The sequence below is a fragment of the Biomphalaria glabrata genome, chromosome 12 (assembly GCF_947242115.1).
Source record: "Biomphalaria glabrata chromosome 12, xgBioGlab47.1, whole genome shotgun sequence".
Lineage (NCBI taxonomy): Eukaryota > Metazoa > Mollusca > Gastropoda > Planorbidae > Biomphalaria > Biomphalaria glabrata.
The window spans coordinates 20,706,304-20,729,255 of record NC_074722.1 but is presented as its reverse complement, the minus strand read 5'-3'; the positions used below and the strand labels follow the sequence as shown (position 1 = coordinate 20,729,255).

Below are 22,952 nucleotides of genomic sequence, written 5' to 3'. Positions count from 1 at the left end.
CGAGGACAAACGCAGACGGCGAAAAGAAAATCTAAATCGACTACCTGCAGACAATGGTTATTCTTGCTCTGGTGTGGCAAAATATGTAAGTCACAGCTGGGACTGCGCAGCCACGGAAATACTGCATTCCTCACTGATCTTCGGACTCGAAGACCAGCCTTATTATTATTATGTGTTTAAATAATGGGTAAACTTCCACTTAGAGTAGTAAGAATGGACCTCATTCACCAATCGTAAACAACATTTAGCCACGTGATTCTATATATCTTCTATACAAATTATGTAATCCATAAAGGCTGTCACGTCATATGCATTTTTCATTGTTTTATCAATATTATGACGTGGCTAAATGTGTTTATTTATGATTGGTGAATGAGGTCCATTACTTTGAAATTCCGTTTCTGTAGGAAGATTGATCCCATAAGCATGCGTAACATTTCTGCTTTTATTCTTTAATTATCCATTTTAGATTAGTTAGAAGAAACTAAAGAATTTAGCTAGCGTGTAGTTTTAGTATTAGTTATGGACTTAGCAATCGTTAAATAAATTGGTTGAATAAGATAAGATCAGATTAGATTAGATAGATATATAGATAGATATATAGATAGATATATAGATAGATAGGAAAAGCCAAGAGCTTAACATAGTTTAAATCTCTTATTAATGTGGAGAATTATATATTGAGTTATAGATTCTATTTTTATAAACGTTTCTAGTGTGAATTCTATTTGGCATTTAAATTTTAGACTAAGATTGAGACACTTACTATTTCAGATGTTGATAATGTGAAAGCAATGGTCCAAATCAACAAACAAATGGTATGATAAAGTCAAACCCTACCTTAAAAAGAATGTAGGATTTGGTCGATACTACCTGTCCTAGTTGCCACAGCAAGCTCCCTAATCGATATTTCAATGCACGTGTGCCAGATGGTTTCGTGCGAGTAACAGTGACATGGTTAGTGCAATAGAAAACTGAAGGTATAGGGCAACTTATAACAATAGAATGAACCACCCTCATTTTATGTTTATTATAACTACATGATGATATAAAGCTAAACGCTCCTCCATAAATTCCCTTGGCCAGCTAATTCCCTTGGCCAGCTAATTCCAGTATCTATTACTGTTTAAAGGCCAAACAGTACAAGTTGACTAATTTAAATAATTAGGGTCAAACATAACAAGAGATGGAGGATCAATAAAAGAGATAAAAACTTGTTTAAGCTTGGCCTGCCATGAGCAAAATAAAGAAAATCTGGAAGAGTAACATCAGCTTCCCACTAAAATTAAAAACTTTAGTCTTTGCTAGTGGTTTCTATATTGGTGACAGTCATTTCATCCCCGGTCAAATCATCCTTGGTCACCTTCCCCGGCCACTTTATCCCCGGTCACTTCATCCTCGGTCCTTTCATCCTTGATCACTTCATCCTTGATCACTTCATCCTTGATCACTTCCTCCCCAGTCACTTCATCCCCGGTCATTAATTGTGCTATTAATGCTTTGACTCTAAGCCCTCATTTCATCTAAAATATATTTTTGACTATGTAGAATGCTTTTTTGATATTTTTGTCGTGTTATTAATGGATTTATAGTGTTTCCCCTTCCACTTTAAATTCTTGATGAGAAATCTTATAATATATTGTAAATATGAGTGTGTTCTTAGCTGTAGCGCTTCTATTGGATGTGGGAGATGATTATTATAATATTATCCTGCGAATAAAGTAATGATCAAATGGCAAAGGTGTGGTGGAATATCGGCTCAGACCACTACCTTGTCAGTGGCAAATGTAAGCTCCGATTGAAACGCCAACCAAAACGAGCCACACGACCCCGCCCATTTAATGTAGAGAAGCTTAAAGACGGCAATACTGCAGCACAGTTCCAATTGAAACTAACGAACCGCTTTGAGGCTCTTGCAGATATATTGACCCTTGAAGAAGAGTGGGCCAACTTCAAAGATACCACTATTGGGTGCGCAGAAGAAGTTATCGGAAGGAGGCGAGGTTCATACAAGGAACGGTGGATACAAGACAGAACATGGAAATTGATAGATGAGAGGAAAGAGGCCAAACGTATACGAGATCAGAAAAATGAAACACAGGATCGCAGCCTAGCGGAAAAAGCCTATAGGGAAGCAGATCTGAAAGTAAAGAGAAGCTGTCGGCAAGATAAACGGGACTGGATTGAGCAGAAGGGACAAGAGGCACAAGCAGCTGCAAGCAGAAATGACACAAAAACCCTCCATCGTATTGTCCGAGATCTCACTGGAGCAAAGAGTGGACATGGGGCACCAATAAAAGACAAGCAAGGCAAAACTTTGTTAACGAAAGAAGAACAGGATGCAAGATGGGTAGAGCACTTTAAAAAGACCCTTAACCAACTGTCGCCAGACATAACTTACATATTCAAGGACCCCTCTCCAGACAATGATCTCAAGGTCAAGACAGACCCAATAACTGCTGAGGAGGTTACCATGGCCATTGCAGTGCTAAAGAATAACAAAGCACCAGGACTAGACATGATATCAGCAGAAATGCTAAAATATGGGGGACAGTGCATTGTTAACAGAATGACTGATCTCTTAAATCTCTGTTGGCGAACTTCAAAAGTCCCAGAGGACTGGCAAAAGGGAGTGATTGTAAAGCTTCCAAAAAAGGGCAACTTGGCAGACTGTAACAACTGGAGGGGCATTACTCTCCTCTCTGTCCCAGGCAAAGTTTTCAGCACTGTTTTGTTGAGACGGCTTCAACAGTCTGTAGATGAAAGGCTCAGAGAAGAACAAGCAGGTTTCCGAAGAGGCAGATCATGTACAGAGCAGATTTTCGTTTTACGAAATATCATAGAACAAAGTTTTGAGTACCAACAACGGCTAACGATCAGTTTCGTGGACTTCAAAAAAGCGTTTGATAGTGTCCACCGAGAATCACTATGGAAAATAGTTAGAGAATACGGTATACCAGAAAAATTCGTCCAGATCCTACGACACCTTTACAGTCAGTCTAGTTGCTGCATTAAAACAGAAGAGGGAACAACAGAGTTTTTTACAATCGAGACAGGTGTGAGACAGGGGTGCATCTTATCTCCCTTCCTTTTCCTCCTAGCCATCGACTACATAATGAGGAGAGCAATGAACCAGACTGCCTTTGGTATTCCATGGCATGAACAACTCCGATTGACGGACTTGGACTTTGCTGATGATGTTGCACTACTCGGGGCTACAAATAAATGCATTCAAGAAATGACGGAGAGCCTAGACAGAGAGGCACCCAAAATTGGCCTCCGCATAAACTTGGATAAGACTAAAATTATGCGAGTGGGATATAAGGCAAAGGGTGTCCCCGTCAGACTTGGCGAGTCAAAGCTTGAAGAGCTGGACAAGTTCACGTACCTTGGCAGCATCATAACAAATGATGGAGATGCTTACCATGATGTAGCGTGCCGAATAGGAAAGGCAGGGAGCATTTTCCAAAGGCTGCAGCCTATTTGGACTAGCCAAGCCATTGGACTCGAGACAAAAATACACCTTCTCAACACAATCGTCATTCCAACTGCTACATATGCATGTGAGATGTGGAAGTCATCTGTCAAAATTGAGAAAAGACTAAATGTGGCTCAACAGAGATGGCTGAGACGGATTTTGGGAGTCAGTTACACAGACCGGATCTCAAACAAGGAAATCCTTTGCCGAACTGGGAGTCGAACACTTAGTGAGGTTGTGACTGAGCGTCGCATGAGGTTTGCGGGACATGTTCTACGTCAAAATGAATTACGCACACCAAGAGTTGCGATAACATGGAAGCCAAAACGAGGAAAGCGCAAACAGGGACGTCCTCGTATTACCTGGCGACACACCTTCATGGAGGACCTCAGAACAGTGGACACCAGATGGGAAGAGGCTTCAGACATTGCCAGTGACAGATCATTATGGAGACAGCTTGCCGCCCAATGCGCCGAACGGCGCGGGAGGACCTAAGTCTAAGTCTAAGTAAGTGGTGGAAGTAGTGGAAATCTTTTTAGAGATGAGAACGATTAGAATAACTATGACCATGCCGCTGATAACTTATCATTAAAGGCCAAGGTGTGGTGGAAGTAGTTGAAAGTGGAAATCATTTGAGAGATGAGAACAATTCGAAAACATGCCGCTGATAACTCTTGACGACCATCTTTCACTTTTTTAAAATTTTCAATCGCTCTTTCTTGAAAATGGGCGCGTCATTTTTAGTCTTGAAACAAGGTTTTATTTTTTCTAATAAAGTCTGTTTTCCCCCTTCTTCGGCATATCATGTCGCATATATATATATACTAGACATATGTTACCCGCGACCCGCGGGTCTTTATTTGCGCATTACTGTCGATATAGTCACTGAGAGTGTTTTGTAAACAATTAAACGAAATAATAATGTAATAAGTAAAGCGAATGTGTCAATGTAAAAATAGTGTGAATGAAGCTATCAAATCAAAATAGCTAATAGGCTTAAATCCATTTTTTTAAATTAAAACATTTGCTTGTAGGCCTACATACATTTGATTAAAATTTGAGATGAAAAAACTTAATTTTGTATGTTCATGTGTTAAAGTATAAAGTAGATCTTGAGGTAGACATAGATCTAAATCTACACTAATCTAGAGGCTTTTATAGAGTTCATTATGTGTTGTGCATGCGTGACCTTTTTTCATGAATGAATATAGGCCTATCTCAACACGGCTACGCAGCTTTATTTAGCGAACAGCGAACGAAGGTATTAAAAATGCTTTAGAAAAACAATTAATTTGATTAAAATATGAAATGAATGGACAATAATTAGTATGTTTATGTGTTGAAGCATAAAACTATCTTTGCGAAAAGAAGTTTTATCATCTTAGAGTTCAATAAGAGTTTTAGACCTAGGCCTATGAATAGACTCAGTAGAGAGATGTGTTAATCACTGTTAATGTGTAACCATTTGGTAAAGGATGTTCGCCAGACATTACCCGCGGCCTACGGGTCTTAGTTTGTGTTTACTAATCTAGTGGATTTGATTTAGATGTATGTTAAACTTAACTAATGATCCTTTCAAGTTTTTTTCTCTTTTTTCTCTTTCGCTACGAAAATAAAATTAGGTTTGCGAAAATGGGTTTACCCGAAGTCGATACATTCTTATCTATTAAAAACGAAAAGAGCGATAGCTTTATTAAATGAATGGGATTATAAAGTGAACAATTAAACGAAATAATTTTTAGTACGCGATTCATGAATGAATATAGATCTAGGCCTATCTCAACTCGGCTTCGCAGCTTTCGTAAACGAATGTAGCTTTAGAAAATCAAATTTGAATGTTTATTTGATCAAAATATGAAGTGAATGGACTTTAATTAATATGTTTATGTGTTAAAGTATAAAACTATCTGTGCGAAGAGAAGTTTTATCATCTTAGTGTTGAATTAGAGTTTTAGATCTAGGGATGGGATTATAAAGTAACAATAAAACGAAATAATTTTTAGTACGCGATTCATGAATGAATATAGATCTAGGCCTTTAACTCGGCTTCGCAGCTTTCGTAAACGAATGTAGCTTTAGAAAACCAAATTTGAATGTTTATTTGATCAAAATATGAAATGAATGGACTTTAATTAATATGTTTATGTGTTAAAGTATAAAACTATCTGTGCGAAGAGAAGTTTTATCATCTTACAGTTGAATTAGAGTTTTAGATCTAGGGATGGGATTATAAAGTAAACAATTAAACGAATTAATATTTAGTAAGCGATTCATTACTGAATTGTCAAATGAAAGAATGTTCGTCAGGAAATCTGTAATCACAGATATAAGGAACTAATTAATGTAAAAAATGCTTTTGAAACACAAAATTGAAGGTTAATTATATTATATAATGAAATCAATGGATCTTCTTTTGTATTTTCCTGTGTCAAAGTAAAAAACTATCTGCGCAAAGTGTATTTCTTAAAATTAGATCTAGGTCTAAATCCTTTCTATCTTTTCTCATGTCAACATTGTAGACATGGCCTAGATCCATAAAATACTATAGCTGTAATAGAGTCGGACAACTTTATTTTTTTTTAGGGTCTTACATTTGTTTTAGGGCTACAATACATTCACTAAGGTCTAAGTTGGTACCCAAGGAACATTCCTGCCTAGTTTTATCAAGATTGGTCAAGCGGTTTTGGTGTCTATAAGTAACATACATACATACATACATACTCCACACATTCTACTTTATAATATAGATATACTAGACATATGTGACCCGCGGGTCTTTATTTGCGCATTACTGTCGATATAGTCACTGAGAGTGTTTTGTAAACAATTAAACGAAATAATAATGTAATAAGTAAAGCGAATGTGTCAATGTAAAAATAGTGTGAATGAAGCTATCAAATCAAAATAGCTAATAGGCTTAATTAATTCCATTTTTTTTTCAAATTAAAACATTTGCTTGTAGGCCTACATATATTTGATTAAAATTTGAGATGAATAGACTAAATTTTGTTCATGTGTATAAAGTATAAAGTAGATCTTGAGGTAGACGTAGATCTAAATCTACACTAATCTAGAGTTCTGTGCTGCGCATGCGTGAACTTTTTTTCATGAATGATTATAGGCCTATCTCAACACGGCTACGCAGCTTTAGCGAACAGCGAACGAATGTATTAAAAATGCTTTAGAAAACAAATTTGAATGTTAATTTGATTAAAATATCAAATGAATGGACAATAATTAGTATGTTTATGTGTTAAAGCATAAAACTATCTTTGCGAAAAGAAGTTTTATCATCTTAGAGTTCAGTAAGAGTTTTAGAGTATTTTAGACCTAGCCTAGGCCTAGGAATAGACTCAGACCTCAGAAGAGAGATGTGTTAATGTGTAACCATTTGGTAATGTCTAATGAAAGAATGTTCGCCAGGAAATCTGTAGATATCAGGAACTAATTTATGTAAAAAATGCTTTTGAATAATCTAGTGGATTGGATTTATATGTATGTTAAACTTAGCTAATGATCCTTTCACGTTATTTCTCTTTCGCTACGAAAATAAAATTAGGTTTGCGAAAATGGGTTTACCCGAAGTCGATACATTCTTATCTATTAAAAACGAAAAGAGCGATAGCTTTGTTAAATGAATGGGATTATAAAGTGAACAATTAAACGAAATTATATTTAGTACGCGATTCATGAATGAATATAGATCTAGGCCTATCTCAACTCGGCTTCGCAGCTTTCGTAGGTGAATGTAGCTTTAGAAAACCAAATTTGAATGTTTATTTGATCAAAATATGAAATGAATGGACTTTAATTAATATGTTTATGTGTTAAAGTATAAAACTATCTGTGTGAAGAGATGTTTTATCATCTTAGAGTTGAATTAGAGTTTTAGATCTAGGGATGGGATTATAAAGTAAACAATTAAACGAATTAATATTTAGTACGCGATTCATTACGGAATTGTCTAATGAAAGAATGTTGGTCAGGAAATCTGTAATCACAGATATAAGGAACTAATTAATGTAAAAAATGCCTTTGAAACACAAAATTGAAGGTTAATTTTATTATATAATGAAATCAATGGATCTTCTTTTGTATTTTCATGTGTCAAAGTAAAAAACTATCTGCGCAAAGTGTATTTCTTAAAATTAGATCTAGGTCTAAATCCTTTCTATCTTTTCTCATGTCAACATTGTAGACATGGCCTAGATCCATAAAATCCTATAGCTGTAATAGAGTCGGACAACTTTATTTTTTTTGAGGGTCTTAAGTTTGTTTTAGGGCTACAATACATACACTTCGGTCTAAGTTGGTACCCAAGGAACATTCCTGCCAAGTTTTATCAAGATTGGTCAAGCGGTTTTGATGTCTATAAGTAACATACATACATACATACATACACCACACATTCTACTTTATAATATAGATATATATTTTTTTTTTTTTTGCTTTAAAATTGTAAATTATGTTATAGGACTTTCTCGGTATATATTTCATATTTCTATCTAAGGCAGTAAGAGTCTCAATTAACACATTGATTTTATTAGTCTAAGAGACATATATTATATCTTAACTGGAAACCGGAAATAAATTCTTATCCGCGATTGATCGATTCACAGACCTATACATATATAGATTTTTATGTACGTAAACACTTTTTTTCAAGCTCTAAGGGGAGTCGCCCCAATCAATCTTTTCTGTCTTAGAAAAGTAATGATCTTTAGTTTTCAAAGTTTAGAAATAATGCAAAATCATTTCTCAGATATTGACGCAAATATATGAAACAAAGTCATTTTCTGTTGTTTCCATTGAGATAACGTTTCAAAAATCCTAGATCGAAATAATTGATGTTGATTAAAATCATTTTATGTACATTTAAATAGATTGATTACCTAGATCTTTATAGATTATGTATCTATAGATTGCAAAATAATAATTATGAGAAGAGGGTACTCTTATTTTTGATGTTCAATCATGGAACTATAGTTCCATGGTTCAATTACTAGATCTAGATCTAAAAATTAAATTATATGTTACATAGGTTAGGGTTGAAAAAAAACAACAACTGTACTTCTTTTAACTACTTTACAAAACAACGCCTTGATTCAACTTTCTATAAAAATTTCACATTTTTTGTAGTGCTAAAAAATCTCCATGTCCAGTCTAGTTATATACATATTATATTGGGAGTTATTATATTATATTAGTGTTATTCAATTTTGGCAGATGACTATTCACTGCACTTTATTAATGGAGCCCTGCCACTGGTAGAAATGTGTAAACTCTCTTGAATACGCTCTTGGAATTAGGTGACTGTAGTTTGCTTTAGATTTTATATCGAAAGGGGAAGTTTTATCGTCAAAATCATTTGTTGGGGGTTTTAAACTAAAAATATCTGGAGTTGTTGTTTTTTAAAAATTCAAAACCCCATTTAGCTACGGTCATGGTAACTGTAGTTTGCTTGAGAATGATATATGAAGTGTTAGACACCTTATTTATAGTTTAGTTATTTAGCGACGCACCATAGAAGACGCATATTGAACGGGACTAGTGACGTTTGGGATATGTTGGGTTAGAGACCGGAAAATCAGTTAGCGATATAATCCTCTAGGGCAGTGATGCCCAACCTTGCTCGACTTGCGGGCCATTTTATTTCCAACACACGAGTAGCGGGCCACATCAACAAAAAGAGAAAAAAAAACAACTAAATATAATTAACCTGAAACTATTTGATTAGAAACCCGTGGATCTAGTACCCGTAGTTTAACAATCTTTTATTCGCGGCTCAAATTAAGAATGCCGCCATATTTGTTTTACAATGCCATTTATATTTTGTTTTTTTCGACAGCCAAATTTTCCTTATGAAACAAACATGTTAGCGTATCATCATGTTACACCAAAAAAAAGTTACGATACGTTCACTTTTCCTGGTAGATTCTCATTTCAGAATCCCATTTCATAAACACGCAAATGTTACTAAAGGTCATGGTACCAACCCATTAGAAAGAACTGAAGGCCCTAACGTAGGTAAAGATACATCTTTCAACCTTTGTTTTTGGAGGGGGGTTTTCTACACTTTGTGCCGACGTTTTGGCGGGCCGGAAGGAACCACTTTGCGGGCCGGTTCTGGCCCGCGGGCCGTATTTTGGGCATCACTGCTCTAGGGTAACGACGTGTTTAGTGACAGAGACTTTTACTGTGGCCTTTTCTTAGAATAAATACATGTTACACTGTTCTTCAGCGTTGACTACATCTCTTTACTAGTTAAGACCGATGTGTTTGTTTTGTCTGGATTGTTGATCAACTACACGGAATACACCCGAACAATAATACCCAAACGCTTGCAGAGTAATTGGTTGAAATTCAACAGTCATCCATAGTTGACCTCAAGACAGCCTGAACAAGCAACATCACAGTGGCGACCCCGAACCTCGAACCCGAACCTCGAACCGGACCTCGAAGCGGACCTCGAAGCTGAACGTTTACTCAGGTGAGGGTCGTGCACTCGAAGATAGAAAGTTTCATCGGAGTACGGCTGAACACAGCATCATCGCAGAGTGACTTTGTTCTAGATCTACATGCAGTCGTCGCCTGCTCGATCGTACGTTCAACGAGCCGTTAACTCAGGGTGACTTTCGTCAGGACAGTAATCATCGCAACGTCTGGTCTACTCAATGAGTATATTATCAACGCCTGATCTTCGTATGCTGAATCGACCTACAGCCAGAGGAACCGTTCATTCATAACGGGTGAGAGTTTGTCAGTGAAACTGTTGGACATATTTTTTCTTCGCTTGAGAAAACAGTCGTAGGAGCCACATAGTCGTATCAAGTTTTACCTCGTCAGTTTTGAGAAGGACAGTTTGCCCGCTGTCAGAAGTATTGTGAGTACTACAAGTTTGGTAGCTAACTAAATCGCTCTGTCGTCTTACCCTTTGAGAGATTCTTGTGGAGCAGTTTGCTCATTGAACCGGTTGCTTGCCACTTTTATAACGGTCACTGCGTTTAACCTTTGGAAGGTTAGTGAAGTCGAATTTGTCGTTGCTGAACATCGATCTATTTATTATACGTTGGTCTAGACCATATCTAGACTTGTTAATATTGAAGTAGTGGAAACAGCTACATCCACTTAATTTTGTTGAAAACCGTTAATCGTATAACGGAACGTCGTTGGAGGTGACCTTGGTCTCACCTAGTCTACATTGGACATTACGGACATTTTGGTCTAGTGAAGCAGCATACAACAGCAAACTTCGTCATACTACCAGAGTAGCAGCAGAAGCAGTGAACTATTTTAGAGAACCGTTATTCGTCAACCCAGATCAAGTCATCGTCAAGAAAGTCGTTAATCGTCAGCCCAGATCAAGTCATCGTCAAGAAAGTCGTTATTCGTCCGCCCAGATAAAGTCATCGTCAAGAAATTCGTTATTCGTCAGTCGTCCAGATCAAGTTGCCGTCAAGAGACTGTTATTTGTCAGTAGTCGTCTACGCAAATCAAGTCGTCGCCAGGAGAACCGTTAACCTATTCGTCAGTAACTGTGTACACAAAGTCGTCGGAACTACACATACGGTCATCAACAGTCGTCGAAGAAACTGAAACATTTTGCTGTGGCATATCAAGACATCTGGAGCATTACGTGGGATACTCGACACGGATTGTATCCACTGGTAGCACCGGAGAACAGAGTCAGAACTGGAAGAGAAGCAGTGGAATTTGTTGTGATCTATCATATTCGGGAATCCGAACAAAGGGGATCTTTCTTATCAAAAGCTAAGTGCCATTTTTCTTATTAGTATATGTTTAGATTGCCCTTAGAAATAGATTTTGTCTAAATTCGGTACGTTAGCCTGAGTAAAATCAGGTGGTGCGCCTTAAAACCCGTCGGGGTAAAAGACGTAATTTAGATGAAAAACTATATTATACGTTTAGGATAGTGATTGTTTTGTTTGTGTAAACGTCATATCCGTTGTTGCTTGGTTACTTCGTGACGTTATTGATGTGTGCCATATTGTCATATCCCAACCCATAGCGATAGTCTCATTTAATTATTTCACTTGTATATATTATTTTATACTATTTATTTTTATTAATTTAATTAGATCTGTATTTTTTTTCACTTAATGATAGAAAGTACAGGTAGGATTCTTTTATTGTGAATCAGACTAAAATACATTTTAGTTTGAGCGGTTAAAATCAAATATGATTTTGCCATGAGAATAATGCCGAAACTGGCATAATAGTCAAACATTGTCGTCTGGCTAATACTAGATCCACAAATTTTTGTACATTTCGTTGGTACATTTACTCATCTAGACTCTAATTTGGAATATTATTATTAATTGAAAGATGAATGAACTTTTTTATGAAGGTAGTACATTTTTCTAGATGTATATATCTTGTTAAAGATATATTTGACATTGTATTTAATAAACATATTTATTTCATATGGTTAAATAGAACCATAATTTCTGGATTGGATCTATCTTATCTACTCTAGACAGTCTTAGAGTCTACTCTATAGACACTTCAGTCACATCAAATTTTAAAATTGATCATAGTTATTCATACAAATAGTCATAGTGCTCTTGATAACTGTAGATCTAAATGGTACTATTATATATACTATAATATACTAGATTTAAATTTGTGTGATATTAAAATACAGATTTGAATATAACTCAGACTAGATTTACACATTTACTGAATCTATAGAGACATAACACTTAAAACTTGTATAAAAGTTTGTAAAAACTTAAATATAAAATAAGTTTAAAGTATAGCCATAACGAATATAGGCTAAGTAAAAATATATAAATTTGGGTGAAAATAAAATACAATGGCTACATCATCATATGTGGACCTTAAGGAGGTTAAGGAAACAGCTATGCAGGATGGAAAGGCCATGGAGTTAAAAGGAAAGGATTTAGCAGCTTATGTACAGCAAGTTGTGAGGGAAGAAATGGAACGTCAAAGACAAGAGATAGAAAGACAAGAAGAACATCAAAGACAAGAGATAGAAAGACAAGAGGAACGTCAAAGACAAGAGATAGAGAGACAAGAAAGGATCAGAAAGGAAGAATATGAGAAGCAAAAAGAGGACCAAGAAAGGCAGAGAGAGCATGAAGCTAAAATGGAGAAGATGAGATTGGATGCAGCACAAGCCAGAGCTCAAACTGAATAAGGAAATAACACAAATAACTCAAATAATATTACCACACAAAGAGACAACCCTAATTCGCAAACATGGCTAAAGAGAAAGATACAAAGTTTTGATGAACAGAAGGATGACATTGGTGATTTTCTGAAAAGATATGAGGCAAAAATGTCTACATTTAATATGCCAGAAGAAGAATGGTCTGAAATACTGATAGACTTTGTTCATGGTCAAGCTCTAACAATATGCCAAAATCATGACCATCATATTGATGATAGCTATCAAGTTTTGAAAAGAGAGTTGTTGAATGCCTATGGTCATAATGCTACAACTTTCAGAAAGAAATACTTTGACAATATACCATCATTAGGAATAGAACCCCAAACTACTATTAATATGGAAAAGGATTTTTTCAATAAGTGGGTAAAATTAGAAAAAGTGATAAACTCTTATGAGGGATTAAAATTTTTTATTCTAGTGGACAACTTTGTAAATAAATGTGATCCTCAATTACAATCTTTTACTAGAGAAAGAAACCCAAAAACTATAGATGAAATAACAGAGATAATGAGAGTATACAAAAATGCCTATCCAAATAAACCATTTTCTGATAGGGATAAGAGCAAAGTAGATTTAATAGGATACACCAAAGAAAATGTTGATAGAGGTAGAAATAGAAGCAGATCAAATAGTGGAAATAGAAAATATAGTGAAATAACCTGTTTTAAATGTCAAGGAAAAGGTCATATAGCAGCTAACTGTAGAAGAGGGAATAGTAGGTCTGGAAGTAGAAATAGATACAATGAACAAAATAACAGTAGATATAGGAGTAGAGATAGGAATGACAGGGGAAATTATAGAAATAGGAGTTACAGTAGGGAATACAGAAATAAAGGTACAGATAGGGTATATTTCATGGAAGGAAATAGGAACAATTTTGCAGTGTACCCAGGGTTTGTAGATAGAATTCCGGTGGAATTAATCAGGGATTCAGGTTGTAACACTTTGGCAGTAAAAACTAAATTTGTCAAACCTTATTGGTATAAAGGGTTTACTAGGAAAGTAGAATTAGCAGATGGCACCGTAAGGGAATTTAAAGCTACAAAGGTATACATTGAAACTCCATTTTTCACTGGTTATTGTGATGGCATTGCAATACCAGAAATGAGATATGATATGTTAGTAGGAAACATAAAAGGATTAAAAGAATGTTCAAGAAAAGAATTAGAAGACTGGCAAAACAAATACAAAAACATAAGACAAAATCATGAAAACATAGAAACACAAAATATAACAAGTATGGTAATAACAAGATCAATGGATAAACAAGATGAGAAACAGGAAAATACAATAAATGTAATAAGTAATGATGAAGAAAAAGAAACCAGTAATGTAATACAAATAGAAAATACAGATGTTAAGGATAGAGAGATAGAAAATGAAACACAAAATAGTCTTGAAACACAAATATCTCAAAGTGAAAAAGAAACAACACCCACATTTGCATTAGAACAAATGAATGACAATATTATTGGGAAAATATATTCAAGAATATCAGATAAAAACAATAATAATCCAATGGAGAAATTTTGTATACAGAATAAAATATTATTTAGACAAACAAGTAATGATAACAAAAAAATAAAACAACTTGTCTTACCACAGAAATATTGGAAAGATGTTTTAATCATGACACATGATAATAATTTAGCAGCACATAGGGGAGTAAAGAAATGTTATAGGAATTTGTCAAAACAAGTATTTTGGCCCAAAATGAAAGCAACAATCAATAAATACATAAACTCATGTGACATATGTCAAAAGAGATCTAACAAAAGTTTAGTGAATAAAGCACCCATTCAAGAAATGGATGAACCTACAGAACCATTTCAGAAAGTATTTATTGATTTAATAGGTCCTTTAATTCAAACTGAAAATAATAATAAATACATTCTAACAGTAATAGACATGTTTAGTAGATACCCAGAAGCAATCCCATTATCAAATACAAGTGCAGAAAATATCATTAATGCCATAACTCAAAAAATAATTACAAGACATGGTATACCTAAAATTATATTGAGTGACCAGGGATCTCAGTTTAAGTCAGAACAATTTAAGAAATGGACTAAACAATATAATATACAACACATATACTCTTCAGTTTACCACCCAGAGAGTAACTATGTACTATTTGCTCATAAAAACAACATCCATGAAGCAACACAATTTTCACCATATGAAATAATACATGGAAGAAAACCCAGAGATGAATTAGATGTTTTTAAAGAAAATCTAATAGACAATGAGAATAAATTAAATAATGACAATGAAACAACAATCACAACAGAATTGAAAGAAATATGGACTCAAGTATATAACAACAATAAGAAGTACAAACAAAGTGCTCATGAGAATCTAAATAAGAAAAGACAATTGAAAACACTAGAAGTAGGAAACAATGTATTAATATTAATAAATGACCTGAAAAATAAAATTGGTAAACAATGGAAAGGTCCATTTAAGGTGATAAAACAAATTAATGATGTGAATTATCAAATTGAAATAAATGGGAAAATTAAAACATATCACATAAATAATTTGAAACTGTATCATGATAGAGAAGATGAGTTGATACAAAACATTCAGGAGGAAATAGAAAATAAATTTTCAGAAAGAGAAGAATGCTTGATGATAATAACAAATGAAAATCACAATGAAAATGATATTAAGGAAATACCTGTAATAGAAACAAAAGAGAATCAAACTTGGCAAAAGATTAATCTTAATAATTTAACTAAGGAAAAGTCAAAAGATATAACTAAAATAATACAGGAATACAAAGAAATTTTTTCCAGCATACCAGGAAAAACAAATATTATTAAACATGACATTAAAGTAATAGACCCAAAACCTATCAAGCTTAAGCCATATAGAATACCGTTACATTTACAAGACAAAGTAAAAAAAGAAATAGACAATTTACTAGAATCAGGTATAATTGAACCATCAACATCTCCTTATGCTTCACCAATAGTGATAGCCAAAAAGAAAAATGGAGATATACGGTTATGTATTGATTATAGGAAACTTAACAACATCACAGAATTTGACCCATATCCAATGCCAAATATAGAGGATATTTTACATAAATTAAATGGAGCAAAAACTTTTTACTAAATTGGATTTAACTAAAGGTTATTGGCAAATACCTTTAACAGAAAATGCAAAACCTTACACACCATTTGTAACACCATATGGTATTTTTCAATGGAATTATATGAGTTTTGGATTAATAAATGCACCAGCCACATTTAATAGAATGATGAACATGATAATTGGAAACAAAGAAAATGTTATTTGTTATTTGGATGACATATGTATTTTTAATAATAGTTGGGAGGAACATTTGGTAGATGTAAAAGAAGTGTTCAAAATAATAAAAGAAAGTGGACTTACAATTCAGGCAGAAAAAGTAGAAATAGGATTGGAAGAAATAATTTTCTTAGGACATAAAGTAAATAACAACATGATTAGCCCTATTGAAGATAACATAAAGAAAGTACTTAATATTGAAATACCTACAACAAAAAGACAAATTAAAAGCATATTAGGAATAGTAAATTATTACAGAAAGTTTATAAAGAACTTAGCAGAAATAGTGAATCCATTAAATGACTTACTTAAAAAAGGAAAACCTCAAAAAGTAGTCTGTAATGAGGAATGTGTGAAAGCTATTGACAGAATTAAAGATATTTTTAGTCATGAATTAATATTAAGACTACCCGATAAAGACAAAATATTTTATGTTACAACTGATGCATCTGGTAGTGCTATTGGTGGTTGTCTAATGCAGAACTATGATAACTTACATCCTATATTATATGTAAGTAGAAAATTATCAGAGGCAGAGAAAAAATATAGTGTCATTGAACGGGAAGCGTTAGCTGTAATATGGGTAATTACTAAGCTAGAGAGTTATCTAATAGGAAGGAAATTCATATTATTAACTGATCATAAACCTATTCAGTATATACAGCAAAAGAGCATGAAAAACAGTCGTGTATATAGATGGTTCTTAGCACTACAGGAATATAAATTTGAAGTGAAAGCTATTAGTGGATCTGTGAATATTGTAGCTGATCTACTATCTAGAATGACATTGAAATGAAATAATTTTGTAAATAAACTATGATTATATTGATTATGTAATATATATTAATATATTGGCACAATTTATATGTTATGGAAAAGGGAGATAAGTAAATTTGATGTTAAGCATTTAAAAGTAAGTATGGATATTTTTTGTGTGAATCATTTCATATATCATTGACGAAAGTTAGTTCGATGGAAAAGGGTGAGTATAAAAGAAAAATGGACAAAAGCGTATAAAAGGGTGGTAAGGAAAAGCTTATTGAATGTGGAAATAAAGTCTATAATTGTTTTTGAAATATTGTATTTTGTCAGATTACTGCCAGTGGAGAACATTTGTGAGAAGTGTATGACGTGCCCATGAGATGCCACATTGCTATGATGAACTGTTACTGTTTACTAATGAAGATGATTCTGGAATTTTGGAAGTATTAGTGTAATGTTATGAACATTGACATGAACATGAGGAACTGTCAAGCCAAGATGAAGATGTCAAGATTTTATGTTTGTTGTCTTCCCCTTAAATTGAAAATGCCCTTGTAAGACTTGACAGTAGTGGAAAAATATTGACATATTTTTTTTTCAAGGGGGGGAGGAATCTGTTAGACACCTTATTTATAGTTTAGTTATTTAGCGACGCACCATAGAAGACGCATATTGAACGGGACTAGTGACGTTTGGGATATGTTGGGTTAGAGACCGGAAAATCAGTTAGCGATATAATCCTCTAGGGTAACGACGTGTTTAGTGACAGAGACTTTTACTGTGGCCTTTTCTTAGAATAAATACATGTTACACTGTTCTTCAGCGTTGACTACATCTCTTTACTAGTTAAAACCGATGTGTTTGTTTTGTCTGGATTGTTGATCAACTACACGGAATACACCCGAACAATAATACCTAAACGCTTGCAGAGTAATTGGTTGAAATTCAACAGTCATCCATAGTTGTCCTCAAGACAGCCTGAACAAGCAACATCACAGAAGATAGAGGTTTTCCACCTCAAAACGCTCTGTAAGGGGATTATAAACTCAAGACCATCTGGTGGGGTTTAAACTTTTAAAAAAAAGTCATCTGTAGGACAGGGGTTTAAACTCAAAACGCCCAATTGGCTTGGCTACGCTCAAATAATTTTAGTGTGTAATTTGCTTTTTTTTATATTGAAGAAGTATTGTTTAGCATCAAACCCCTCTGAAGGGGGTTTAAACTCTAAACCCATTTGGCTACGCTCATAGAATTTTGAGAGTATAATTTGCTTTGTTTTTAATATTAATGGTATTTGGCTACGAGTGTGTAATTTACTTATTTTTAGCGGCCCCCGAAAGGGGAAAAGACGCTATTAGTTTTGTGCGAAATGTCTGTCCGTCTGTCCCGTTTAGATGTCGTAAACTAGAAAAGATATTGAAAATCCGACATCACAATATTTTAGAGCATTCAAAGTTCTGATGCAACGGCTACTTTTTTTTTTCCTGAAAGCTAAAAATCTAATTTTTAAAATTAGTTATGCAGGCTAATTATAAGTTAGACCTAATTTAAAACGAATAGTAATCTTATAAACTTCATTTTCTTCAACCTTTATTTAAAGCGGAAATTTATTTCATTGTTGTTTTTCTTTTGAGGATTCGAATAACAATTCAAAACAATTACATTATTTATAAGACTTCAGTTAGACCAGAAGAGGCGCGGTAAAGCGCTTAGCTTCCGAACCGAGGGCCCCGGGTTCGAATCCTGGTGAAGACTGGGATTTTCAACTTCGGAATCCTTGGGCGCCTCTGAGTCTACCCAGCTCTAACGGGTACCTGATATTAGGCGGTTGGTCGTTGTGCTGGCTACATGACACCCTCGTTAACCGTAGGCCATAAAAACAGATGAACTTTACATCATCTGCCCTATAGACCACAAGGTCTGAAATGCGAACTAGTTAGGCCAGGTTCACATCTAACTTTGCATTCACTTTCACCTATTCCTTTGATCTCCATTCTTATCTCTCATTTGTCTTTGATATAATTTCATTTGGATGTTCTTTCTGAAAATATTGAAGCCTGCCTGGGTGTACTACTTCGGGGGCCGATTTTAAGTTTGTGTTTCCACACAAACTGTCTTTGTAACCTTGTTTATATATTGAACAGGTATTTTTTAGCTTCAAAAACCACTGGAGGGAAGTTTAAACTCAAAACCCCTTTGACTACACTCATAGAATTTTGAGTGTGTAATTTATTTTGTTTTAAATATTAAAGAGGTATTTTTTACCTTCAAACCCTGCTGAAGGGGGGTTTAAACTCAAAACTAAGTCAAAAGCCATTTAGCTACGCTCATAACATTTTGAGTGCGTAATTAGCTTTTTTAATATATTGAACAGGTATTTTTTAGCTTTAAACTTTACTGAAGAGGAGTGGGGTTAAACTCAAAACTCCTTCAAAATTTTGAGTGTGTAATTTGCTTTTTTATATTGAATAGGGCGTTTATCGTAAATTTTGGAGGGGGTTTTAAAATCAAAATCTTCCTAAACTGTGCTCTTGGAATTTGGGGATTGTCGTTTGCATTTTTTGGGGTTTTGTTTTATAGAAGAGGAAGATTTAACTGCTAAAACCCCTGGTAGGGGGTTTTAAACTCAACCCCCCCCCCCCGGAGTGGGTTTTAAACTCAAAACACCCTGGTAGGGGGTATTAGCTTCAAAACCCCCCTGGCAGGGGGGTAGCGCTAACATCGGCCTACTGTTATAAAATCTATGTTTAACAGAGAAAAGGTCTCTCTCGCGCCTCCTGATCTGCTAACACCCATATTAATGAAGCTATCAAATTTTGTATAAATACTCCTTCTTCCCTAGTGCTATTAGAGAATGGAATGGGTTGCCTGAACTAGCCAGGAAAACCAGACATATGTGTTTATTTACAAGAGGACATGACAAACACATAGGACATCTGCCTTGAGCACAGTATCTTCATATCGGCTCTAGACTTGAGCGGAAATCATTCTCTTCTTTTCAATGTTAACATCCTTCCTAGTGTGAGCAGGTCAGGAGGCTCTGAGTGGAGACCTTTTCTCTGCTCAACATTAAATTTTATAACGGTAGGCAGATGTTAGCGCTACTGGGTGGTTTTCATCTGTGACACCCCAGTCTACGACCAAGTGGCTAGAGTCGCCTAGGTAACCAGACATACTAACCTAAACTAAATGAAAGCACAAACGAAACTTTAGTTTAGGATAAATAAACAAAACGAAACTTTATTTACATCAAAATAAATCAATGATAAAATATAATATATACACTAACTTGACTAACCACTACTACTGAACCCAGCAACTTACTATAACCCTCTAAATCAACACCACTACAAACACTAACAAACTAACCAAACCAACTATCTAACACAAACTGATCAAACCAACTATCTAACTTAACTAAATCACTACAACTACTACACTAGACCTAGATCTACACAAACACTAAAACAAGAACACCTTAGTGCCTTACTATTCACTAAGAACAGACTAATCCACTAGATCTAAGCCGACTAAGGCAGCACTACAAAAACAAAATAAAAAAATAACACTAGATTTAGATTCCCTAGATCTACAAAAGCAATAACAATAGCAGTAATAAATGCAGCAGAGTAATAGCAGCTTAAAGCAGCAATAAAACAACAGTTATATTCAGCAGTAACAATAGCCTGCAATACATAAATGCAAAACTATAAATACAAAATCATATAGGCCTATATTCTATTAGATCCTGAACATGAACAACATATTCACATCAGGCTAAGCTGGGCGCCGCCATTTTCAATACAGCTTGTTGGGAACAACTGTCAACTCTTTTGAAAAATATCCAAAAAAAACTAAATTAAGATATATCTAGCATATTTACACATAGTGTGACATAGATCTAGTAAAAGAAAATATAAAATATTTCTACACTTACAGGCCGTCCCAGGTACAGAAATATAGCAATGATTAAATAATCATACGCCAGATCACTAAGATCATCAACTGTCACATAGACACAGATATACTTTACTGACCACTGGTCAACTGCACACTCAAGTGTTTTAAGACAGCGTGTACATAGCAATATATACTATCCTGCTCTAACCTATATAACAATTGAGGGAAGTACAAATAATAAATTTGGCACTAGTCTATAAATATAAAATACACAAAAATAGCTAAAATTACATATCAAATAGCTGTGTGAGCGCAAGCTCACACTAGTCTAATTTCTAGAAGTGCGCACCTTCTGCACTAGCCTGGATGGCGGTGCGCATGGCACCGAGTTATAACATTTTTATATACTAGTCGACCGGCGGCGTAGCATACGCCGCTATTTTGCTGAGCCGGCCTTAGGTGACCGCAGTGGGCTCCGCACTTATGCGAGACCGCAGTGTGTCCCGCACTTTCATAGGGCTAATTCTAGGTGTATAAATTATTAAATTAATCCACTGTTTAACTTACAACAGATTTCCAGCGTCCTTCTGATTTACGAGCTCCTGGAAATCTCATGAAATTGCATAATATACGAAAAAGTCCTGGAAATATACGGAAATTATTAAAATCTTTAGAAAACGAATCTCCTGAAATATATACATCTAGATTCTAGATCTAGACAAAAATTGTCATTTTGGGGTGTCATTCAATAAGCAAAATGTCAATCCTACGCGAGATAAAAAAACGGCATTATCCCGTAATTTTGGAATCTGGTGAAGGAAGCTTCTCTCGCCTCAAACTAATGAAGAATTAATTTAGTTCAACAATTCTCGTAGATAGATTGAAACATTTGTTAATTCTTGCTAATGAGCGTGATCTATGTAGGAAATAGAGTTTTTATGATACATTGTATGACTTCGCTACACGCAAGGCTCGTAAAGTTCGTGGGATAACTCTATCCGCAGAAATAAAAGAGTGATCTTTCCTTTACTTCTTCTTCCCGTCCAAACTCTTGAGCGAAGAAGAGAATTATATATATAGATAGCATACGCCGCTATTTTGCAGGGCCGGTCTTAGGCCAATGCAACCTATGCTACCGAAATTGCAAAATATACGAAAAAGTCCTTAAAATATACGGAAATATATAGAAAAAAAAGTCATTTAGGGGTGTCATTCAATATGGAAAACGCCAATCCTTCGCTAGATAAATAAAAACGGCATTATGCATTAGCAGTAATTGTGTAATCAGGTGGAAGAAGCTTCTCGCGCCTCAAACTAATGAAGAATTACTTGAGGTCAACAATTCTCAAAGATAGATTGAAACGTTTGGTAATTCTTGCAATTGAGCGGGATCTATGTAGGAAACAGAATTATTATGATATTGCTGGGCCACTGCAATGTATGCGACCGCAGTGGGTCCCGCACTTTCATAGGATTCGCTCTAATTCAAGGTGTATGAAGTATTATCTTAAACCATTTTAAAACTTCAAACAGATTTCCCGCGCCCTCCTATCGACTTACCAGGAGCTCCTGGAAATCTCCCGAAATCTCAAAATATACGAAAAAGTCCTTAATATATACCGAAATATATACACATAAATTGTCATTTTGGGGTGTCATTCAATATGCAAAATGACAATCTTACGCGCGGCATTAAGCATCAGCCGTAATTGTGTAATCTGGTGAAAGAAGCTTCTCGCGCCTCAAACTAATGAAGAATTACTTGAGATCAACAATTCTCAAAGATAGATTGAAACATTTGGTAATTCTTGCTATTTAGCATGATCTATGTAGGAAACAGAATTATTATGATATACTGTATGACTTCGCCACACGCAAGACTAGTAAAGTAATTATGTACGTAGTAAAGAATGAATAAAATGCGTAGACGAATTTATTTTCTAATACAAACTCTTAAATTTCACTTATTATCTGCTTCCCTACCCAAACTTGGTCCCGCGAAATCCGTTTCGCATAAGGCCCCACAATTGTTAAGTCCGGCCATGCTATTTAGTGACATGTAGACAGTGGCGTAGCTAGAATATTTGATGCAGTTCCTCATGATGCCCTCCAAAAAAGTTTTAAAACAGCGAAAAGTTTCTAATTTCGAAATAAAGTGTTTATTTAAGCATTGCTATTTCGCAAAGAATCGATTTTACACAAAAGACAAGTTAATCTCACGTACTTTCTCGCCGGCAAACTATCGACAATTTAATCGAAATCCGTTTTTCCACAATGTCTTGT

General features: G+C 34.9%; 1 protein-coding gene and 1 long non-coding RNA gene across 3 annotated transcripts in view; one reads left to right on the top strand and one right to left on the bottom strand.

The window, feature by feature from the left end:
* Window positions 1-975, bottom strand: part of LOC106057139 (TNF receptor-associated factor 4-like) — a 49,645-nt gene extending 48,670 nt beyond the window's left edge. The window contains exon 1 of one of the 2 annotated variants that reach the window (XM_056005727.1): window positions 841-975. The gene's annotated coding sequence lies outside the window, so the exon portion shown is untranslated. Of the gene's footprint in view, window positions 1-766 lie in introns of both variants that reach the window. The other variant, XM_056005726.1, reaches the window with a different exon arrangement.
* A 10,646-nt stretch (window positions 976-11,621) lies between these two features.
* On the top strand, window positions 11,622-17,586 carry LOC129922000 (uncharacterized). The gene is made up of 2 exons (XR_008773923.1): window positions 11,622-11,846; window positions 17,100-17,586. It is a non-coding gene; the product is annotated as an uncharacterized LOC129922000 (long non-coding RNA).
* The last annotated feature ends 5,366 nt before the right edge of the window (window positions 17,587-22,952 follow it).